Here is a 20207-nt window from a genome sequence, read left to right on the forward strand (position 1 = left end):
CTAGAGAATTTCTCTGAGGATGCAATACCCCTTGTACTATGCCTGCACTATTGTGTCTTGTAGTGATATATATGTATTCTTCAATGTTATAATCAGTTTGTCAGGCTTTACAGGCTGTTGAATTGGTTTTATTAAAAGTATATATCCATATACAAGAAATAATAAACATCTTGAAACAGCACAGGAAAAATTCAGTATCATTATTTGAATGTACGTTATACTCACAACTGCTAAAAATGTGGCAGATGAAATATAGGTAGGTCTTTCAGTACCGCGACAAGCAAAGAAACAGACTTACAGATCAAATCATCTCTGTGACTCTCTAAATGAGTATTATAGATGATAATGCATGGAAAGTTCTGGTTGAGAACTATGGATTATTTAGGAGCAAAGGAGATGGCTCCCCAAAGGCAGAAGCACTGCGTCGTAGATAGGTACCTAATCAAAAGGTACAGAGGTTAGTTAGCTTTCAGAATGAATTTCCTTTTTCAAGCTTGTAGGAAAAAGATGTACACAAACACACAAAATCACTCACATGCACACACTTTCTCCCTACATCGTGCTTATTCGACCATCAGCTCTTTCCTGGCCCACGGTGAGTGTACTGGGGTGAGGAGTGGGTGCGGGGTGAGGGAAGGAGAGAGGCCAGAGGCAGAGAGGGGTTTGGGGAGAAGTGTTTAGCACCTCATGGGAGACTGGGGAGCTGTATGTGGTCAAGCTTGGGGTGCAGGTGGCAGATGGTTGGGCTTGCATAGACTAGGGTGTGAGATAGCAGCACACAAGTAGCTGACACAAACTGGGTGGGAATATTAGGGCAGAGGGTGGTGTATACACACACACAGATATATATATATATATATATATATATATATATAATAGAAGGAAACATTCCACGTGGGAAAAATTATATATAAAATCAAAGATGAGGTGACTTACCGAACGAAAGCGCTGGCAGGTCGATAGACACACAAACAAACACAAACATACACACAAAATTCAAGCTTTCGCAACAAACTGTTGCCTCATCAGGAAAGAGGGAAGGAGAGGGGAAGACGAAAGGAAGGGGGTTTTAAGGGAGAGGGTAAGGAGTCATTCCAATCCCGGGAGCGGAAAGACTTACCTTAGGGGGAAAAAAGGATAGGTATACACTCGCACACACGCACATATCCATCCACACATACAGACACAAGCAGACATATGTCCCGGGATTGGAATGACTCCTTACCCTCTCCCTTAAAACCCACTTCCTTTCGTCCTCCCCTCTCCTTCCCTCTTTCCTGATGAGGCAACAGTTTGTTGCGAAAGCTTGAATTTTGTGTGTATGTTTGTGTTTGTTTGTGTGTCTATCGACCTGCCAGCGCTTTCGTTCGGTAAGTCACCTCATCTTTGATTTTTTTATATATATATATATATATATATATATATATGTATGTATAGGGGAGGGGGGGGCAAGGATAGTTCCAACTATGATTTTGAACTGTGATTTCTAAGCTTTCATTTTATATTACCGAAAACATAATTTTTGTGAATGTGAATAGATGTACTTCTTGTATGCTATATTATTACCCCAGGCAAATTAGTAAGAAAATCAGCAAATGGGGGGAAAATTTATAAAGTTTTGAAACTTCAGGAAAATACTCATATGAGGTATAGTAATAAGAAACAGGAAAGTCACCCTCCATCGTGGGGGGGGGGGGGGGAGGGGGGGGGGGGAACATCCCTATTTTTATCCCCTCCAAAACCATATTTTAAATTTGTACACAAAAAGGCTCATTTTTCAAACAGAGCTCTTATTAGTAAAGATATTCCTCACAAAATTATACATGAAAAAAATCTTGTACATCTTTTCATTTGCACAAATTGTATTTGAGGTATAAGAATTGGAACAGGATTTTGTTAACATAATAGTTTGCAATTTTTGTTGCTTAGCAAAGTATTTAAATGAAAAGTGTAATTAAGTGTAGCCTATATATTCTTCTTGATGATATTTCTTTTGTGATCAGTATTGATGAAGTCAGGAGTGCGTGCCAGGAATGAAAAAGTCAAGTTCTCCTTCCCATCCATTCAGCATTCTCCTACCACTATTGTCGCTGCTGTTTCTTCCTACCCAGTGTCCAGTGCAGTTGAGTTAATGTTGTGAAATGTCAAAGTAGTGCCAGAGAGTTCTGTTTTTATGACAGTATTCATCAGTTTGTGGTGTATTGAAGTGCTTCTTCTTACTCTCATTTCTTTTGTCTGGACTGAGAAAACAATAGTGCTGGACCCTCCTACCTGTTTTATTTGTGGTACATATGTTTGAGAAAAAGAGACATCAATAGTGACAAAGGGCTCGGAAACTCTAATACATGTCAGCAAGGAATGGAAGGATGGAGCTCATAATCTTCTACAGAATGGTGGACTGATTGAAGTGTGTGAGATATGTCAATGTGACTGTATTAAGGAATGTAATATAGGGAAACTAATTAATCAAAATGTTGCACAAGCAGATGAAAAAAGTTTGAGAGCCTCTTCCTTTTATCCATTTAATTTCAAAAAGGACTGTTTCATATGTGCTGAAAAGTGTAACATAGAGGCGGAAACAAAAAACAGTCCACAAACACTGTGGAGTGTTTGAAGTTCGTTCTTTAACTGTGAAACATACGCTGCTTGAGAAAGTAGAGAAAAGTGGTCATGATTTTGATAGAAAGGTTGCCAAATGCATCAACAGGGTTTTGTCTTTAGTGGCTGCAGAAGCCTGTTATCATCAAGATTGCCATGCCAAATTAATGTTGAACTCCTCCTCTGCTTGAAAAAGAGGCCACCCTCAAGGTACCAACTTTGATGCCTCTTTTCAAGAATTATGCAAATTTATAGATAGTTCAGAGGAATGTCAATTTTCACTGCTCAATTTGTTGCAGAAAGTTAATTAATGTCTCCCAGAAGGAGAGACAATGACTATAAAAACTCTGAAAAATAAACAGACTGAACACTTTGGTGATGGGGTCTTTTTTGCCACAATGCCAAAAAATCCCCCAGCTGCATGTTTTTGTGGCAGTGACCACAAACTTTTGAATAAATGGTACAATGAATGAGCTGTTAATGAAAAAGATGAGAGAAAGACAATAGCAGAAGCAGCAGCAGCTATCATCTGTGAAGATACAAGAATGACTGCTTACAGTATTTCTGATTATCCAGATATCAATGACTTGACAGAGAGTGCTGAAGTTATGGTTCCTGACACATTAAAGGAATTTGTGAAGTGTGTGGTTTTGTCAAAAAAGAAAGGTAGTGAACAGTCCCCTTAAAAAATTGTACAGCAATATCTGATGCGACTGTGTCAGCTGCCACGCCTCGTTCATTTATCTCCCCACTGCAACCTGGTCTTACAGTGTGCTTGTTTCTTGAAATGGGATCAAAAAACAGTGTTGAAATTGTCTCAAATGTGGGTTTCTGCTCTTCATATAGCACTGTGGCTTTATTTGAGGCTTCTGCCATTCAGTTCTGGAAACCAAATATTTCAAATGATTTGTTCTCACAGTTCATTTTCGATAATGCTGACTTCAACATTGCAACAATTATGGGCAAAGGTACATTCCATGCTATGGGTGGAACCAGGTGTGTGACTCCAGGGAGAGCAATAGAACACCGTAAAACAACAAAACTCTCTGTCATGCAGAGTTCTACTGAAACAGCAAGTGCCCAAAAAATTTGTGTGCTAACATTCCAAAGGCAGAATAGAGTTGTAATTGAAGAAATTGTTCTGGAAAATGTCTACTCAGAACAATCATTCACTAAAGCAAAAGTGCCTACCAATGAAAATTTTACTTGGATGATGGGAAAGTTTTTATAGCTTTCTATTCTACATCTACATCTACATGACTACTCTGCAATTCACATTTAAGTGCTTGGCAGAGGGTTCATTGAACCACAATCATACCATTCCACTCCTGAACAGCGCGTGGGAAAAACAAACACCTGAACCTTTCTGTTCGAGCTCTGATTTCTCTTATTTTATTTTGATGGGCTCAACAAAATATTTTCGCATTCGGAAGACAAAGCTGGTGACTGAAATGTCGTAAATAGATCTCGCCGCGACGAAAAACGTCTTTGCTTTAATGACTTCCATCCCAACTCGTGTATCATATCTGCCACACTCTCTTCCCTATTACGTGATAATACAAAACCAGCTGCCCTTTTTTGCACCCTTTCAATATCCTCCGTCAATCCCACCTGGTAAGGATCCCACACCATGCAGCAATATTCTAACAGAGGACGAATGAGTGTAGTGTAAGCTGTCTCTTTAGTGGACTTGTTGCATCTTCTAAGTGTCCTGCCAATGAAACGCAACCTTTGGCTCGCCTTCCCCACAATATTATCTATGTGGTCTTTCCAACTGAAGTTGTTCATAATTTTAACACCCAGGTACTTAGTTGAATTGACAGCCTTGAGAATTGTACTATTTATCGAGTAATCAAATTCCAATGGATTTCTTTTGGAACTCATGTGGATCACCTCACACTTTTCGTTATTTAGCGTCAACTGCCACCTGCCACACCATACAGCAATCTTTTCTAAATCGCTTTGCAACTGATACTGGTCTTCGGATGACCTTACTAGACGGTAAATTACAGCATCATCTGCGAACAACCTAAGAGAACTGCTCAGATTGTCACCCAGGTCATTTATATAGATCAGGAACAGCAGAGGTCCCAGGATGCTTCCCTGGGGAACACCTGATATCACTTCAGTTTTACTCGATGATTTGCCGTCTATTACTACGAACTGCGACCTTCCTCACAGGAAATCACCAATCCAGTCGCACAACTGAGACGATATCCCATAGGCCCACAGCTTGATTAGAAGTTGCTTGTGAGGAATGGTGTCAAAAGCTTTCCGGAAATCTAGAAATATGGAATCAACTTGAGATCCCCTGTCGATAACGGCCATTACTTCGTGCGAATAAAGAGCTAGCTGCATTGCACAAGAACGATGTTTTCTGAAACCATGCTGATTACGTATCAATAGATCGTTCCCTTCGAGGTGATTCATAATGTTTGAATACAGTATATGCTCCAAAACCCTACTGCAAACCGACGTCAATGATATAGGTCTGTAGTTTGATGGATTACTCCTACTACCCTTCTTAAACACTGGTGCGACCTGCACAATTTTCCAATCTGTAGGTACAGATCTATCGGTGAGCGAGCGGTTGTATATAATTGCTAAGTAGGGAGCTATTGTATCAGCATAATCTGAAAGGAACCTAATCGGTATACAATCTGGACCTGAAGACTTGCCCGTATCAAGTGATTTGAGTTGCTTTGCAACCCCTACGGTATCTACTTCTAAGAAACTCATGCTAGCAGTTGTTCTTGTTTCAAATTCTGGAATATTCCATTCGTCTTCCCTGGTGAAGAAATTTTGGAAAACTGCGTTCAATAACTCCGCTTTAGCAGCACAATCGTCGGTAACAGTACCATTGGCACTGCGCTGATGGTACTGTTACCGACGACTGTGCCGCTAAAGCAGAGTTATTCATGCGTGGCAATGTTTTATGGAGGAAATCACAACTGGAGAACCTTATATGCAATCAAATGTATTAGCGCTTCCATTCATCAACAACCTGACTGCAGATTATAGCACTATTTTAACTGGTTTAACTTATGCCTTCACAGAGAGTAAGACCACACAGCAAAACATGTATTGTGACCTTTGAATGAAAGCTATGAAAGCTAAAGATGTAGTTGCAATGGAGGCTAACGGAGGGAATGAGCTATTCACTAATGTAGTTATTCAATTAGGAGGCTTTCACATGATAATGTCTTTTCTAGGAGCAATTGGATTCTTAATGAGAGACAGTGGACTATCTCAACTTTTGGAGACTATATATGCTGCAGCTTCTGCTCCCCATATACTTTCTTGTCTTGCATACATGAGGGCAGTTCAAGCTCACTCTGCAGTCATGTGTGCTCTTTCCATCACAATACTGGAGGAAATGGCAGCCATAGAGGAGGAGAAGCAACATATTAAAGCTGCATTTCTTATATGAGTGGAAACAGTGCATCTTTCGGCAATTTGCAAAAAGAACAAGTGATTGAGAAGCTGAAAAATAAATTTGTCAACACAATGGATGATATTAAACAAAGAGGGAAAACTTCCCAGTTATGGGTACAGTACATTCAGCTTGTCGTCTTGGCATCGCATTTCATCCAAGCAGAGCATATGGGGAACTGGGAGCTCCATATAGAATGTGTGATAGCTATGCTTCCAATAGTCCATCCAACTGCACACTTTCCTTACACTAGGGTGTGTCATTTGTACCTCCAGGACATGGAAAAACTGAAAGAAACCATGAAACCCGTGGAGTTTGATGAATTCACCAAGGACAGCTTCGACACTCTGATAAGTATTGATATGGAGTATGGACCAACATGACAATAAGACAAATGCTTATGAAAAACCTGAAGAGTGTTGGGGGCGTTTCATACAGAAGAGGATTCACTGATAGTGCATTTGAGGTATACCAATAGCCCATCATATATGTGAAGCTATGGAACTGTTCTGCAATTTACATTCGGTTTTGAGTGATCAACATGTCAAACTGAGGAGTGGGAGGATGGAAATTGATGAGAAAATTCACAGAAGATTTCAGCTATAGTTGCAACAGCACACTCCCTTTGCTTATAAGGAGCAACTGCATTAATTAGGATCTGGATTAGTAGCTTCTCAGGAAGTAAACTGCTACAACGCTGTGTGTGTTGGCGAAGAAGCTCTTGAACAGTAGTTACAAAATTTGGTTCTCTGAAGATTAAGCGATCCAGCATGGTTAGGACAATGTGCGTGTCAACTGTTAGGCTTGAAGAAAATATGACTGAAGTAGATACAACTCAGTAATTTCATTCAACTGATGATTTAAAGGATTGCTTCATATACAAATTATCGAGCATAACAATGTCTCTGTTTGACAGTGGTGGATTGATAAGGAAAACAAAAAATTCATCACAGTACAATCTTTTCGATCAAGTACCTGAAACAGATATTGACAACAATGGACTGAAGTTCATGTTGTGTGGCCTGAGACTGGAACTTTTGGTGACACTTATAAAACCTTAATACCCTATATTCCGAGACATTATAAAAGTGTTGTTGCTATTCCATTTGACGGATATTCAGAAAGCTCTCTGAACATAAAAACTATTGAATGCCAAAGGTGAATGATGAAGCGGACCTCATGAGAAATTTTCTTTAGTGATGAGAATTTATGCATTGAATCACAGTCTAACTTTATTAGTAACCTCAGCGATAATGAAATGTTTATTACACAGCTTGTGCAAAAACTAGATAGTTTTGGTATTGAAATCAGGATTGCGGACGATGATACAGATGTTGAAATTGTTGTAAAAGCAATAAATGCCTCAAAATTTTACCAGACAGTGATTATAGTGGGTCAAAATGTAGATCTTCTTGTGCTACTTATCGCTCTTGCTCCAGATGACACAGACGTAATCCTGATGAAGGAAGGCAAAGGTAGCATCAGAACATGGTGTTACAGTTCCAAAGATATATGTTACTTCTCACTCGTTCATGAATGTAAGAATTCAATACTGTTTCTTGATGCAGTAAGTGGTTGCAACAGCACTTCAGCTTTGTTTGGGAGAGGAAAGCTGCAAGCTTTCCCAACCAGTATCCCCAACTTCATAATATTCCACAGATATTCGACGATCCTGTTTCCTCTCCTAACCAGAATTTCTTTGGGTCCTGTGAAAGGTCATTTAACAATATTCTGTCATTAAAGGCTTCGTGCACTGCTCTCTTAATAGTTAAATGTGTTTCATTCAGCATCTCTTTATCTATAATCATACACTTTGTTTCTCACCTAGTAGACAGTAGTCTGTGTTTCTTTAAAGTTACTTTACATTGGCTCTATACCAGGGAGGGTCGCTTTCATTATGAACTGTTCTACTAGGTCATATCTATCCAGTGCATTGTCAACTATTCTTTTAAACTTCATCCATAGTTCCTCTACATGCTCCTGTCCCGTACTGAAAGTTCCAAGTTCTCTCTGAGATGCAACACTTCTGCTTTTTCAACTGAAGTGAAAGGAAGTAAAACGAACTGAAAGATAGCAGTAATTGGTGATTTCTTTCTTGTTGCAACTTGTTTCATTGCATTAAAACAGCATCTTCAGGTGAACTACATAAGAAGGAAAGAATCCTGTGTAACACATGATCAAAATACTATAAGATTTATTAATTTTTAAAAAGATTAAATTTTTTAAAAAATTTAAGAAAAGTATTTTTTTAATATTTTTGTACATGCTATGTAAAATATTTAAACAGGCAGAAAAAATCAAACTTAAAACATCCAACAGTGTCACATTAGTGCACCAAGATGCTCCGAATGTCCGTAGTCAAAAATCAAACCCCGGAAAAGAGGAAGTCATCAAAATAAAAGTAAATAAATAAAAACAAAAACAAAACTTTGGGGCAAATAGCATGGTGGCACACTACAAGGATAAAAGCCATATATAAGTACAATGAGAGAAAAGGAAAAACATAAATAAGGAAAGATCAAAAATGGGGCTTCCAACAAGCTAAATATCCAATCCCTCATTCCCCCATTACTCACCCTCACACCATTATCATTATGAATGAATGTCCCAGTTTTGATATTTCCTTTCTTTGGGTCCTGTGAAAGATCATTTCACAATATTCTGTCATTGAAGGCTTCATGCACTGTTCTCTTAATAGTTAAATGTGTTTCACTCAGCATCTCTTTATCTATAATCATACACTTTTTTTCTCACTTAGTAGACAGTAGTCTGTAGTTGATATTTCATCTCATTTTCACTCAATATATTTACATTTTTTTCCTCATAGTGCATCACCACACTATTCGCCCCAGTGTCATGTTTTATTTATTCTTAATGACTTCCAGTCTTCAGAAGTTTGATTTTTTAGTACGAACATTGGGAGCATCACTGTGAACTAATGTGACACTGTTGTAAGTATCTTTTAAGATTGATTTTCTCTGCCTGTTTAAATACTTTACATAGGATACAGAATTTAATTTTAATTTTCTTGAAAAGTCTTGTAAAAACCTAGAATTTTTTAAAAGATTGTAATCAATTCTTATAGTATTTTGATTATGTGTGTTACATGGGATCCTCTCCTTCGTATGCAGGTCGCCTGAGAATGTTGTTGTGATGCAGCAAAACTGGTTGTGACAATAAAGAAGTCACCAATTACAGCTGTCTTGTATTTCATTTTATTTCCATTCAATATGAAGTTTAATGGTTGTGGTTGGCTGCATTACAAAGTTCTATGAGACTTTTTTTTATCTAGTTTACAGAGCACATATATCTTTCTACTTCTTTGAGTTGTTCTTTGTACTTTGGTAATCAATATTGGTTGCTGAAACCAAAAGCGGACATCCTCAGAGAGGTCAGGTCTGTTTGTTTCTGTTAGATCTAATACATTTGCTTAATGAGTGTGGTTCTGAACTATATGTTCTATACAGTTTTCAGAGAAGGCATTTAGTAACATTTCACAAGATGTCTTGTCCCACCCACAACTACCAAACCTGTAATTTTTCCAATTGATAGTTAGATGATTAAAGCCTCCACCAGTGATTACAGTATGACTGGGGAACTTACAAATGAACAGAGATTTTCTCTAAAGTTTTCAGTTACATCAGGAGAGGCAAGTCTGGTGGGTGATAGAAGGAGCCAATTACCGTTTTATGCCCATTTCTGATACTGAGTCTTGGCCAAACAATCTTGTGTGTAGCTCCAATGTCTATCTCTGTGGATTAGTGTTTCTTGTCTGCTGCAACAAATGCACCACTCCAGTAATCGATCCTTTCGATACACTCCTAAATTTTCCCCAAAAATCTCACTGCTGCCAGTTTTAGGTTTCAATCAGCTTTCTGTGCTTAGTGTTATTTGAGTCGCACTGCCTTTCAGGCATGATTCAAATTCTGACACTTCATTGCAAGTGCTTCAGCAGTTAACTACTAGGATTTTAATGCTCTAGCCTTTAGAGAGCATTCTTTTGGACCTTACACTTATACTTCTGGGTCTCCTACAGCTGTCATCATCTGACCAGATGGAGTGTTGCCTAATCTAAAATAAAATCCTTGTGTCACCCCACACACAGTCAGCTGCCTGGGTAGCAGCCTATGATGTATAGTGCACATGTGATCCATATAGGGAGGTCGCACAGTTCTCAACCTTTTGACACAAGTCCAGGAAGCCTCAGCCTAGTTTGTCACAGAACCCTCAAAGTCTCTGGTTCAGTCCTTCCACAAGACTCAGAACAGGGGGTCATGATCAGTTCTGGGAACAATTCTGTAAATTGTGAGCTCTGTTGAAACTTTCTGCACAAAACAGGTCTTCTCAACCTTATCTGACAGTCACTGGAATGATCCAAGTATGACCTTGAGGCATAAATGACAGGCTTCATTTGTTCCAGTGTGAGCTACAGTCTGCACTTTATTGCACCCTGTTCCCTCAATGGCTGCCAGAACAGTCTCTTCAGCATATTGAATGATGCCCCCACATATAGACACTGGATGCACCTAGTGTTCGTTCCTGTCCCTTGCTGCCCTTTCCCTAAGGGCTACCATTATTCACCATAAATTTGAACTGCTGATGATTAATTGATGCTACCCTTTTACATTTTCTCCCTCTTGATATGGGAAAAAGTGAAGATAGGTCAGTATAACAGCCTGTTCCTCCCTGGTTCTGTCTGCCCTGTACAGGATGCCTCATTCTACCATTAAAACGTCACTCAGAGTTAAGTGGACAGTAATGGCAGATCCTGTACTTCCTGCAGAGGAGACAGGACCCACAGAAGAGGATAGTGCTTGAGGTACGTTGGGTTTCATAGGTACATATCTCCCGAGAGCTCTTCCAATACACTAATTTGCAACAGCTGCCAATCATTTGATAGTAGTCAGGGTGATTTCCAGCTGCTTATGAATATCAACTAACTCATCCCGAGTTCAATAATAGCATTCACAGTGGAGCTGCATTGTGGATGGTGCAATGTTTTATGGGACAAAGAAAAAATAACTTTAAATCAAGCCTGCTGACTACTTTTTAATCTGTTGAGCTAAAAAATTACTGAGTCCCTATAAGAACTGAAGCAAATACTTAAAACAAGATTTCTACTAAGGGACAGAAAAACCTGTTGTATGAAATTACTAGTTTTTAACTTTTTGGTGGTAGTTATAATCATTAGCAACTCGGAAATTGAGTTAATTTATGATAAATGTAGACAGTGTGCACTCGCCGTTGACGGAAAACTAGATGTAACACAATATGTTAATTATAATATCTGCTATAGTAACTAAAACACAAATGTCTGTTTAATACTGTGAATTAGTTTATGCACTGGACAATGGTGACTTCTGAAAATTCCCAAAAATGTATGTTTATTTGTGCTTGTATATAATGAAATTTTGGGTGATCTATTCTATGACAGTAACTGGGAATTAGAAATGCTGAGTTGCCATCAAATAAGTTATCCACAACTGTTGTAACTTACAAAAATTTCCAAAAATAGTTTTATAAGTATCCAAAAATTTTTAAAAATACCCAATTTCTTGAGTAATTATATGATGAAATAAGAGAATGATTGTTTTAAATGATGACAAGCCTACTGTTCTGAACAACTTTAAAACAGCGCAAAGAAGTTTATGTTTAAGCATATAATTGGTGAAATAGTAGCATTTTATTGTGGTACTCACAAATGTCCAAAATTTCACAATACAAACGACAATTAATACAATCACTGCATTATGCAGGATCAATGTGAACAGTAAAATATGCGAATCTAGAATTTCAAATTAGAACATGAATCTGGCACATATGGTCTCACATGTATGAAAATTCCAAATTTGGCTCTTTTTTGGTGTGGCAAATTTGAACACTGCAGCATCAATGTCTCTCAGTCAAAATTACAAAAAATATGCAGCACCAACAAAGCACGTTTTCTGCCTCAAGCAGTTAATGATGCCATCATTCATTACACAAACGGTTACCAAAAGCAGCACACAATGGAATGGCTGCATACACTGTAAGTTCACTTTCACTGTTCCTCAGTCCTCTTATACTAACATCTAAGTCATTCATCTTTGCAGAGTGGTGTGAGAATTAAACTAGGGCTTTACTCCTTGAGTTCCTTCTGTAAATAATGATTCAAATGGATTTCTTCTTGTTTTGCTACTAACAATTTATGTTCTTGTGTCATCAATGAGTGTGCAGTGTAATGTAACAGACCTAGACTCATAGGTTGTAGTATATAATACAGGTGACTAGTATACAACATGATACATCACAGTTCCATCACTTTCATGTATGTCATAGCTTTCTTTTTTTTTCAACTTACTTGAGTTATTGTTAAATGATGTTTGATGTAATAACAGAAAATATTTTAACAAAACTATTGTTCAAACATTAACAGGAAGTTGAAGACAGTTGTTTGTAACATAAACATGCATTAATTACTCTCTCTTTAATTAATTGTCTTATATAGAATAAGCACCATATAAAATAGTAAGACTTCTCATATTGTGCTATTACAATTGTAGGTAAGTGAAAGATTAATTTAATTGTGTTCGGAATACACATATTGTAATATTAATTATTAAAAACATTAATGATGTAAATCTGAAGTTGAATTTGTGTTTAATTAAATTAATATTGAAAACCATGTTAATGTTTTCTACTGTTGTAATGTTATGTTTAAATAATTTTATGAAAGTACCTGCCAACAAATTTCTATATCGCTTCTAATAATGTCAAAGGCTGTTGACGTTGTTGTAATGTTAAATACATGACAAAGTTATTAGGAAGAAAACAAAGATGCTCCTGTGATCATATAAGTAATTCTTGCCTATCAGAATTACCAGCTAAGTGTAATTGAATGTTGCATTATCTGTTCAGATAATTAGTAATATAAATTGCAAATGTGCTTCATTCATAGCCTGATGCACATGCAATTAATAAACTGAATATTTTGGATTTTCTTAATTTATTCTCACGGCATGTTTACGGACAGGGAATGCTAAACTGGACACTGAGGTGCCACTGACAGCCATTACATGTGGGCTGAACATCTTTGAGTTTTGTCAGAGACATTTTGATAAGATTCTGCTATGGCAGTTGCTCATCACTTCATGCATTACACTTAGATAACTCAATGTGTGTCATTCAGTATTTCTCTATACTTCATTTCATACAATTGTGGAACAGATGCTGTTTCTTTAGCAGCTATCTACAGATACTGTATATCACAGTGGGCCCCTCCAACATGAACTATTCTACTAGTAAGAACACTGATTCTGCCCACTGCCCACTGCATCAATGGAAGCCACCTGGTGGCATTGTGGGCTCATGACATGGTAACAAAAGTATGTACGTGGAGCAGACACAGATGGGGTATCACCCTAGTGAAGATATGTGCTGCTAATGGGAAAATCCACTGAATAAGCAACTTTGACAAAGGACAGATTATTGTTACACAGAGCCTGTCAATTAGTAACTCAAAAAGGGTGAAGCTGGTCAAATGTTCACATGCTACTGTCGTGAGCATCAATTGAAAGAGGTAGAAGTACTGCGAAACTACCTCTAGGCGCTAAATGGATGGACATCCATGACTCAACACAGAATGTGGGATCTAGAGGCTTTTCTGCTTTGTAAAGTAGGGTATACGGTGATTTGTGGCATCTCTGCTAGAAGAGTACAATGTTGATGCACACACAAATGTTTCATAGTACATCTTTCATCGTACATTGTTGAACATGGAACTCCACAGCAGACCACCCCAACTGGTTCAAATGTTGACCCAATGATATCATCTGTTACAATTGCAGTGGGCAAGGGACCATAAGGATTTGACTGTCAATCAATGGAAACATGTCGGCCCTTTGGGTGAATCACATTCTTGTTACACTGGGTTGATGACTGTCTCCACAAAAGCTGTCATCAACATGAGTGGCAGGTTGAAACATTGATGATGATGATGATTGGTTTGTGGGGCACTCAACTGTGCAGTCATCAGTGCCCATACAAAGTCCCTATTGTTAGACAGTCCAATCTAGCCACTGACACAAATGATAATGATGATGATGATGAAATGATGAGGACAACACAAACACCCAGTTCCTGGGCAGAGAAAATCCCCAACCCAGCCGGGAATCAAACCCGGGACCCTGTGATCCAGAGGCAGCAACAGTAGCCACTAACCCAAGAGCTGCAGACAGGTTGAAACGTGCAGTGTGTGATGGATGCAGGCTGGTGGGAGCAGCATTATGCAGTGGGAAATATTCTCCTGTGCTTGCATGGGACCTGTGGTAGTCATCAAAGATATGCTGACAACTGCGAACCACCTGGATCCCTTCATGTTTGGTGTCTTCCCTGCCAGCCAAGTCATCTTTCAGCAGCATAATTATCTGTGTCTCAGAGTCCGAATCATGCTACAGTGGTTTAAGGAGCATTATAGTGACCTCACATTGATGTCTCAATGACCAAATGAGCCTGATGTAAATCCTATGGAACTAATCTGGGTCACTGTCAGGCACCATCATCAAGTACGCAAATTAACGGCCCATTATTTACATGAATTACTTGGTAGGAGCATGGACATCTAGTGCCACATACCTTCACAGACCTATCAACAAACTGTCAGAACCCTGATATGCACAGTCAATTATGTATTTCATTCCAAAGGCGGACAAACAAGCTATTAAGTAGGTGGTCATAATGTTTTGGCTCATCAGTGTGTATAACCAGTGTTTGATCAACTATTATTTTAAACTTGAGTCACAGATCCTCTACATACTCCTCCCAGAGATATGAGACTATAGTCTCTTTATCTAGTTTACTAAATATGAAATTGTTCAACTTGCTTTAGATGCCATTTTGGTAATCGTTGTTGCTACAACTGCCTCTGAGTCACTGACACCAATTTCAAAGAGGTTATGTCTCTTTCTTGCCATTAGCTCTCACACATTTCTGTCATGCGTGGGGTTCTGAATTTCATTCCCTCTTCACAAGAGCTTCCTCAGAATGGTCTGAAGAGGCTAACTATTTCTGCCTCCCACAAGCTGCTGCGTGGTTCAGTCATTTGATCATGTGACAAGTGTTTGATGCCAGCATCAAGCTGTAGCCTCATAGGCAGGACTATTGCGACTGTTTACAGTTTCCCTCACCACTGTTGCTAACAGCTGCCTCTGCAGGCTGTTGGTACAGACATGTCTATTGTGCTCTCATTTTTGTCCTGACATTTCAATAATACATTCTTAAATGCTTTATAATATGGTCCTTTCCAGACTGAGTCTATGTTGAAGACACATGGTAGCTCTTGCACAAGGGTTTCAACTACCACTGAATACCTGATCAATCCTCTTATAATGTATGAAGTTACATAGTCTGGAAGAGCATGTTGGTGACTTTATGCAGAGTATCACAGTGTCTCTTGCATTCAACAACTCTCAAACACTGGGCAATTCACAGAGTCTTTGTATCATTGCAACTACTTGCTGTGTACTGAACATAATAATATACTGCCATTACAGCATCATCATTATTCTGTCTTATGATTAATGGGTCAGTGAAGCCAGAAACAAAGTGGATGTCATCTTCTTCGAAGTCATCAAGGACCATCTCCACTGTACAGTCCACAACAGCCTCTAGCATGGGTCAGATCATTTGTCAGTTATTAAACACTGTGTCATTTACTGAATCAGTAATCATTAGAGATCGTCTGAGACTCCATTAAACTGCTCTTGTTTCCCTTCCAATCCATACTACTATTAAAGAACAACAGTTTTGCTGTGTGCCATGAGTATACTGAACAAAATGGTCCTACCCCAAACAAAATGTTTCTACATACTACAGCATCCTTTTAAATGATTGCTTTTTGGAGACTTGTTTATCATTGTTGGTTTACTACCTTCAATGGTGATGTCTTTGTCTACTTCATTTTCTGAAAAAAAGTTGGGAAATAATTTTTACTATGGTCTTTCAAATATACATTTATGAAGCACTTTTTCCATCAACAGCTTGGCATGTATGCCATTACACCAGCATTCTAAGCAGATATGTTAATACACAATGTATTCCAAAATTAAAGTCCAGTGACCAATATTTAACTGATAGTAGGCCTGAATGAAGTTTCATGCATGCAGCACTGTCTACCATCTCTCTAGGAAACTACTGCAGTGTTGGTTTGATTCAGTAGGCATTTGCCAATTGGTGAGAGCACATTGCAATGGCCGAGACAATCATGGATGCCACCAGTTGTGAAGTACATGGTGTGATTAGATTTTTGCTGGCAAAAGAATATTCAGTTGCTGAAATCCATCATGAGTTATACCTAGGGTATGGACCTGAAATAACGAGTGATAAACAAGTTCAAAAATTGTGGCAAGAATTTCAAAATAGCCACATAAACTTCACGATGAACAGTGGAGTGGCAGGCCCAGTTTTCATACTGATAACACTGTTGATCAAGTGAACCAAAATCTCAGAAGTGATTGGTGATTGATGTTTAGTGGTCTGGCTAATGAACTCCAAAATGTTGTTCGACCTCATTTACATCATTATCACTGGAGAGCTTGGATTTCACAAACTGTGTTCAAGGTGGGTTCCAAAAATTCTCACTAATCAGCACAAAGAAAAAAGAATAAGAAAGAAATCATTTGTTTTCCCACATTGTTATGTGCATTGAGACATGGTTATCATTTACCAATGCAGAATCAAAACAACAGTCGATACAGTTGGCACCATTCAAATTCACCCAAACCGAAAAGTTTAAGCAGTCTCCATCCTCAAACCAAAAAAAAAATATGGCTACCATTTTTGGGATGAAAAGGGTGTCCTTTTGATTAATTTCACAGACTGGGGATCAAGAATTACAGCTGATGGATAATGTGAAACACTAACCAAACTGAGATATGGAGTCCAAAATTGATGCTGCACAAAACTGTCATTTGGTATAATCTTCCTACATGACAACACACACCCTCACACTGCTGCCAAAACCAAGGAGAAGATACAAGATTTTAATTGGGAACTTTCTGAGTATCCTCCATATGGTCCCGATCTTCCATCAGGTGACTATTTCCTCCTCTTGCATTTGAAAAAGTGACTGGGGAACAGCTGTTTCAAAATGACGATGACTCAAAGCTGGAGTTACCAACCAGTTCAATACCCAGGTGGTAGACTTCTATGCAGAATGGTTAAAGAAGCTGGTGTAGTGTTACAGAAAGTTTATAGATGTCAATGGTGATTATGTGGAAAAGTAAAGTAGATATATAATAAAATATTACTCTCAATAAAAACCTTTTTTCATTAGTTTATTCTTTTTTCATTAATTAAAAGACATTGTCTAATATTTCACAATCAAACATTTAGAAGGCAAGTGATATTATGCACAGGAGCTATTAATGTTGTCTGCAGCAAGTGGTCTTGTGGTAGCATTCTCGCTTTCCGTGCTCGTGGTTCAATTCCCGGTGGGGTCAGGGATTTTCCCTGCCTCGAGATGACTGGGTGTTGCTGTGTTGTCTTCATCATCATCCATCCCTATTATGGTCAGAGGAAGGCAATGCAAACCACCTACGCTAGGACCTTGCCTAGTCGGTGGTGTGGATCTCCCACATCATCCCCCTATGCTCCTCGGAGTATGGGATCTCATCATCATCATCATCATCATCATCATCATCATCTAATAATTTCATTAAGGATAAGATTAGAATAATTAGTGCACACACAGAGGCATTCAAACAATCATTCTTCCTGCACTCCATATGCACATGGAACAGGAAGAAGCCCTAAAAAACTGGTACAATGGGATGGCATTCAAACAATCATTCTTCCTGCACTCCATATGCAAATGGAACAGGAAGAAGCCCTAAAAAACTGGTACAATGGGATGTATCCTCTGCTGTGCAGGTCACCATGGTTTGCAGAGTATAGATGTAGATGTAGATGAGATTTCAAATTAAGACTCTAGTTCCAAAATCGGCCAATTCCTGAGTGTCACAGCTCCCCAACTGCAATATACCACAACCCAAGTCACTTTCACCTGTCATCTGAAAAGACTGAAAATAAGTGAAAAGATAGATCTCTTGTTCTCTGGCAGTCATAAAAAGAAGAAGGAATTTGAGAAGCATGCTAACATTTGTAAAAGATTTACCATATTAAATAGTGAGTGAGAAAATATTTGCATTGGCTGCAATATTTAAATATCACCTGTCATTCAATGCTATTATATGTTAAACCAAATTGTCAACAAGTGCAGCAGCTCAAAAAGCAATGACAGCAGGAAAAAGAGAAGAGTTTTTGTACTATAATCCTATGGCCTATTCTTCACATACAGGAAAAAGAAGTGGTAGGTTTTAAGTTCCCGTTAATGCAGAGGTTAAAGGAGGACTGGAATAAGCTCAAACTGAACAAGCATTGGGAAGGAAATATATAAACAAACCTTTTTGCATTTGCCTTTGTCCATTTAATGTTACTATGAAAAACCTAAGTCTCGATGACTGTGGGGTTCTGGAACTCAACTCCTCAGAATGTAAGCCCAGTGTCTTAACCCCAGAATCAACTCTAGAATTATATTTAAAACTAACAGTAGAATGGACTACTCTACTTTTGAAACTCAACTCGTTCTCGACGGGACGTTAAACACTAATCTCCTCCTCCTCTTTTTTGAAACTTGTATTTGGATTTAATCACCTTGATACCAAAAACCTTGGCTAATTTCAACACAGCAGTTTTATGAAATTGCATACTGAATTACCGTATAATTATAGTTTTATAAAAGAAAATTAAAGGAATGACACATTTAACTCACATTTCATTCATAATGCAAAATCAGTTCTGATTGTGAATTTACTTCATTTGGATTACAATAACTACTTTTCTCAAATTATTGATGTGTCTTTTGCATAGCCTAAAAATAACTGTTGTATCACTTGCCGTATTTGACCCTTGTTTAAAATGTTTTGGTAACTACATACCATTACCCTTACATGAGGGACACAACAATCAGATTGTTGAGTGAACTTACTTCACCTTCCTGTGTATCACTTCATGCCACTTTTCTCTCACAATTAATCATCACTCATTGTGTTACCCACTACAGAATATGTTGGAGATCACGGGGGAATAATACAGGGAAAAACAATGTTATTCTCTCAGTATGTTTCATCCACTATCATGCTTCTCTCAATCTCCCAGCTTCCACCGTCACCACCTCTCTCATCACCACAGCTCCAGTCTCGTGAGGCGAAGGGGGATGGGAGGCAAGTGTTGTGGTACTAAAAATAACTTCCTCCCTTGGCTGTCTTAGGTGAAGCATACCATTTTGTATTATATGGGTTAATTTATCCTATGGGTTAGTGTGTTGGGTTGATCATAAGGCTCTATAAATTCTCCTCATTTCCCCATCAACTTGAGATTCCATGTACTATACTGCCTATGATCTCAAAGGCTTTCTCGGCATGATTATTAATGGTGTAATTCCGAGTATACAGCTGAGTTGTTCCTATTTTTGCACAATATCACCCACACATTCTGAATTCTTCACATGGCTGATTGGCTGCTGGGTGTGGGGGGGGGGGGGGGGGTGATTCTGTGCTATCTGATGAGAATGGCCAGCTCCTGGGGGCTGGCACCCAAGACCTGTGCCAAGTGTAGAGGAGTCTTGTTGCTGTACTGAGTGTGTGCTGGGAGCAAAACTGAGTGTGTGGACAGAATTTCTGTTGTTAAAGTGAGATGGCCAATTTGGAGTGTTTGATGCAGTGAGAAATAAGGTACTGAATCATGTCTGCACTCTTAATTTGGAGGAGGCCTGTAAATGCCTCTATACTTTGGGTAGAGAAGCCAGCTCCAGCTGTATTTGTACTGTGGGTATCAAATGTTGAAATTAGTTACCAGGTGTCCACTTAAAAGTACTGAATTGTCCACATAGATCTAACTGCTGTAAAAGATAGTGGCATGAGCATGGGAGTAATTTCACACTACAGTTTTCTAAAGCCTAGTTTACACAACAACACTGGGTTGCGCCACTCGTTGCATGGAATGAGTTGCATGCAAATGGTTTCATATTCGACTGTTGACATGTCGAAACTAGTATACACTTCAGATTCATTATTTTGCAGGTTCCTGAGTTGTGTCTGCAATGAAAATTTTGGCAGGTGCACGTCGTACGAGTTGGGAT

This window comes from Schistocerca piceifrons, chromosome 5 (genome assembly GCF_021461385.2).
Source record: "Schistocerca piceifrons isolate TAMUIC-IGC-003096 chromosome 5, iqSchPice1.1, whole genome shotgun sequence".
Taxonomy (NCBI): Eukaryota; Metazoa; Arthropoda; class Insecta; order Orthoptera; family Acrididae; genus Schistocerca; species Schistocerca piceifrons.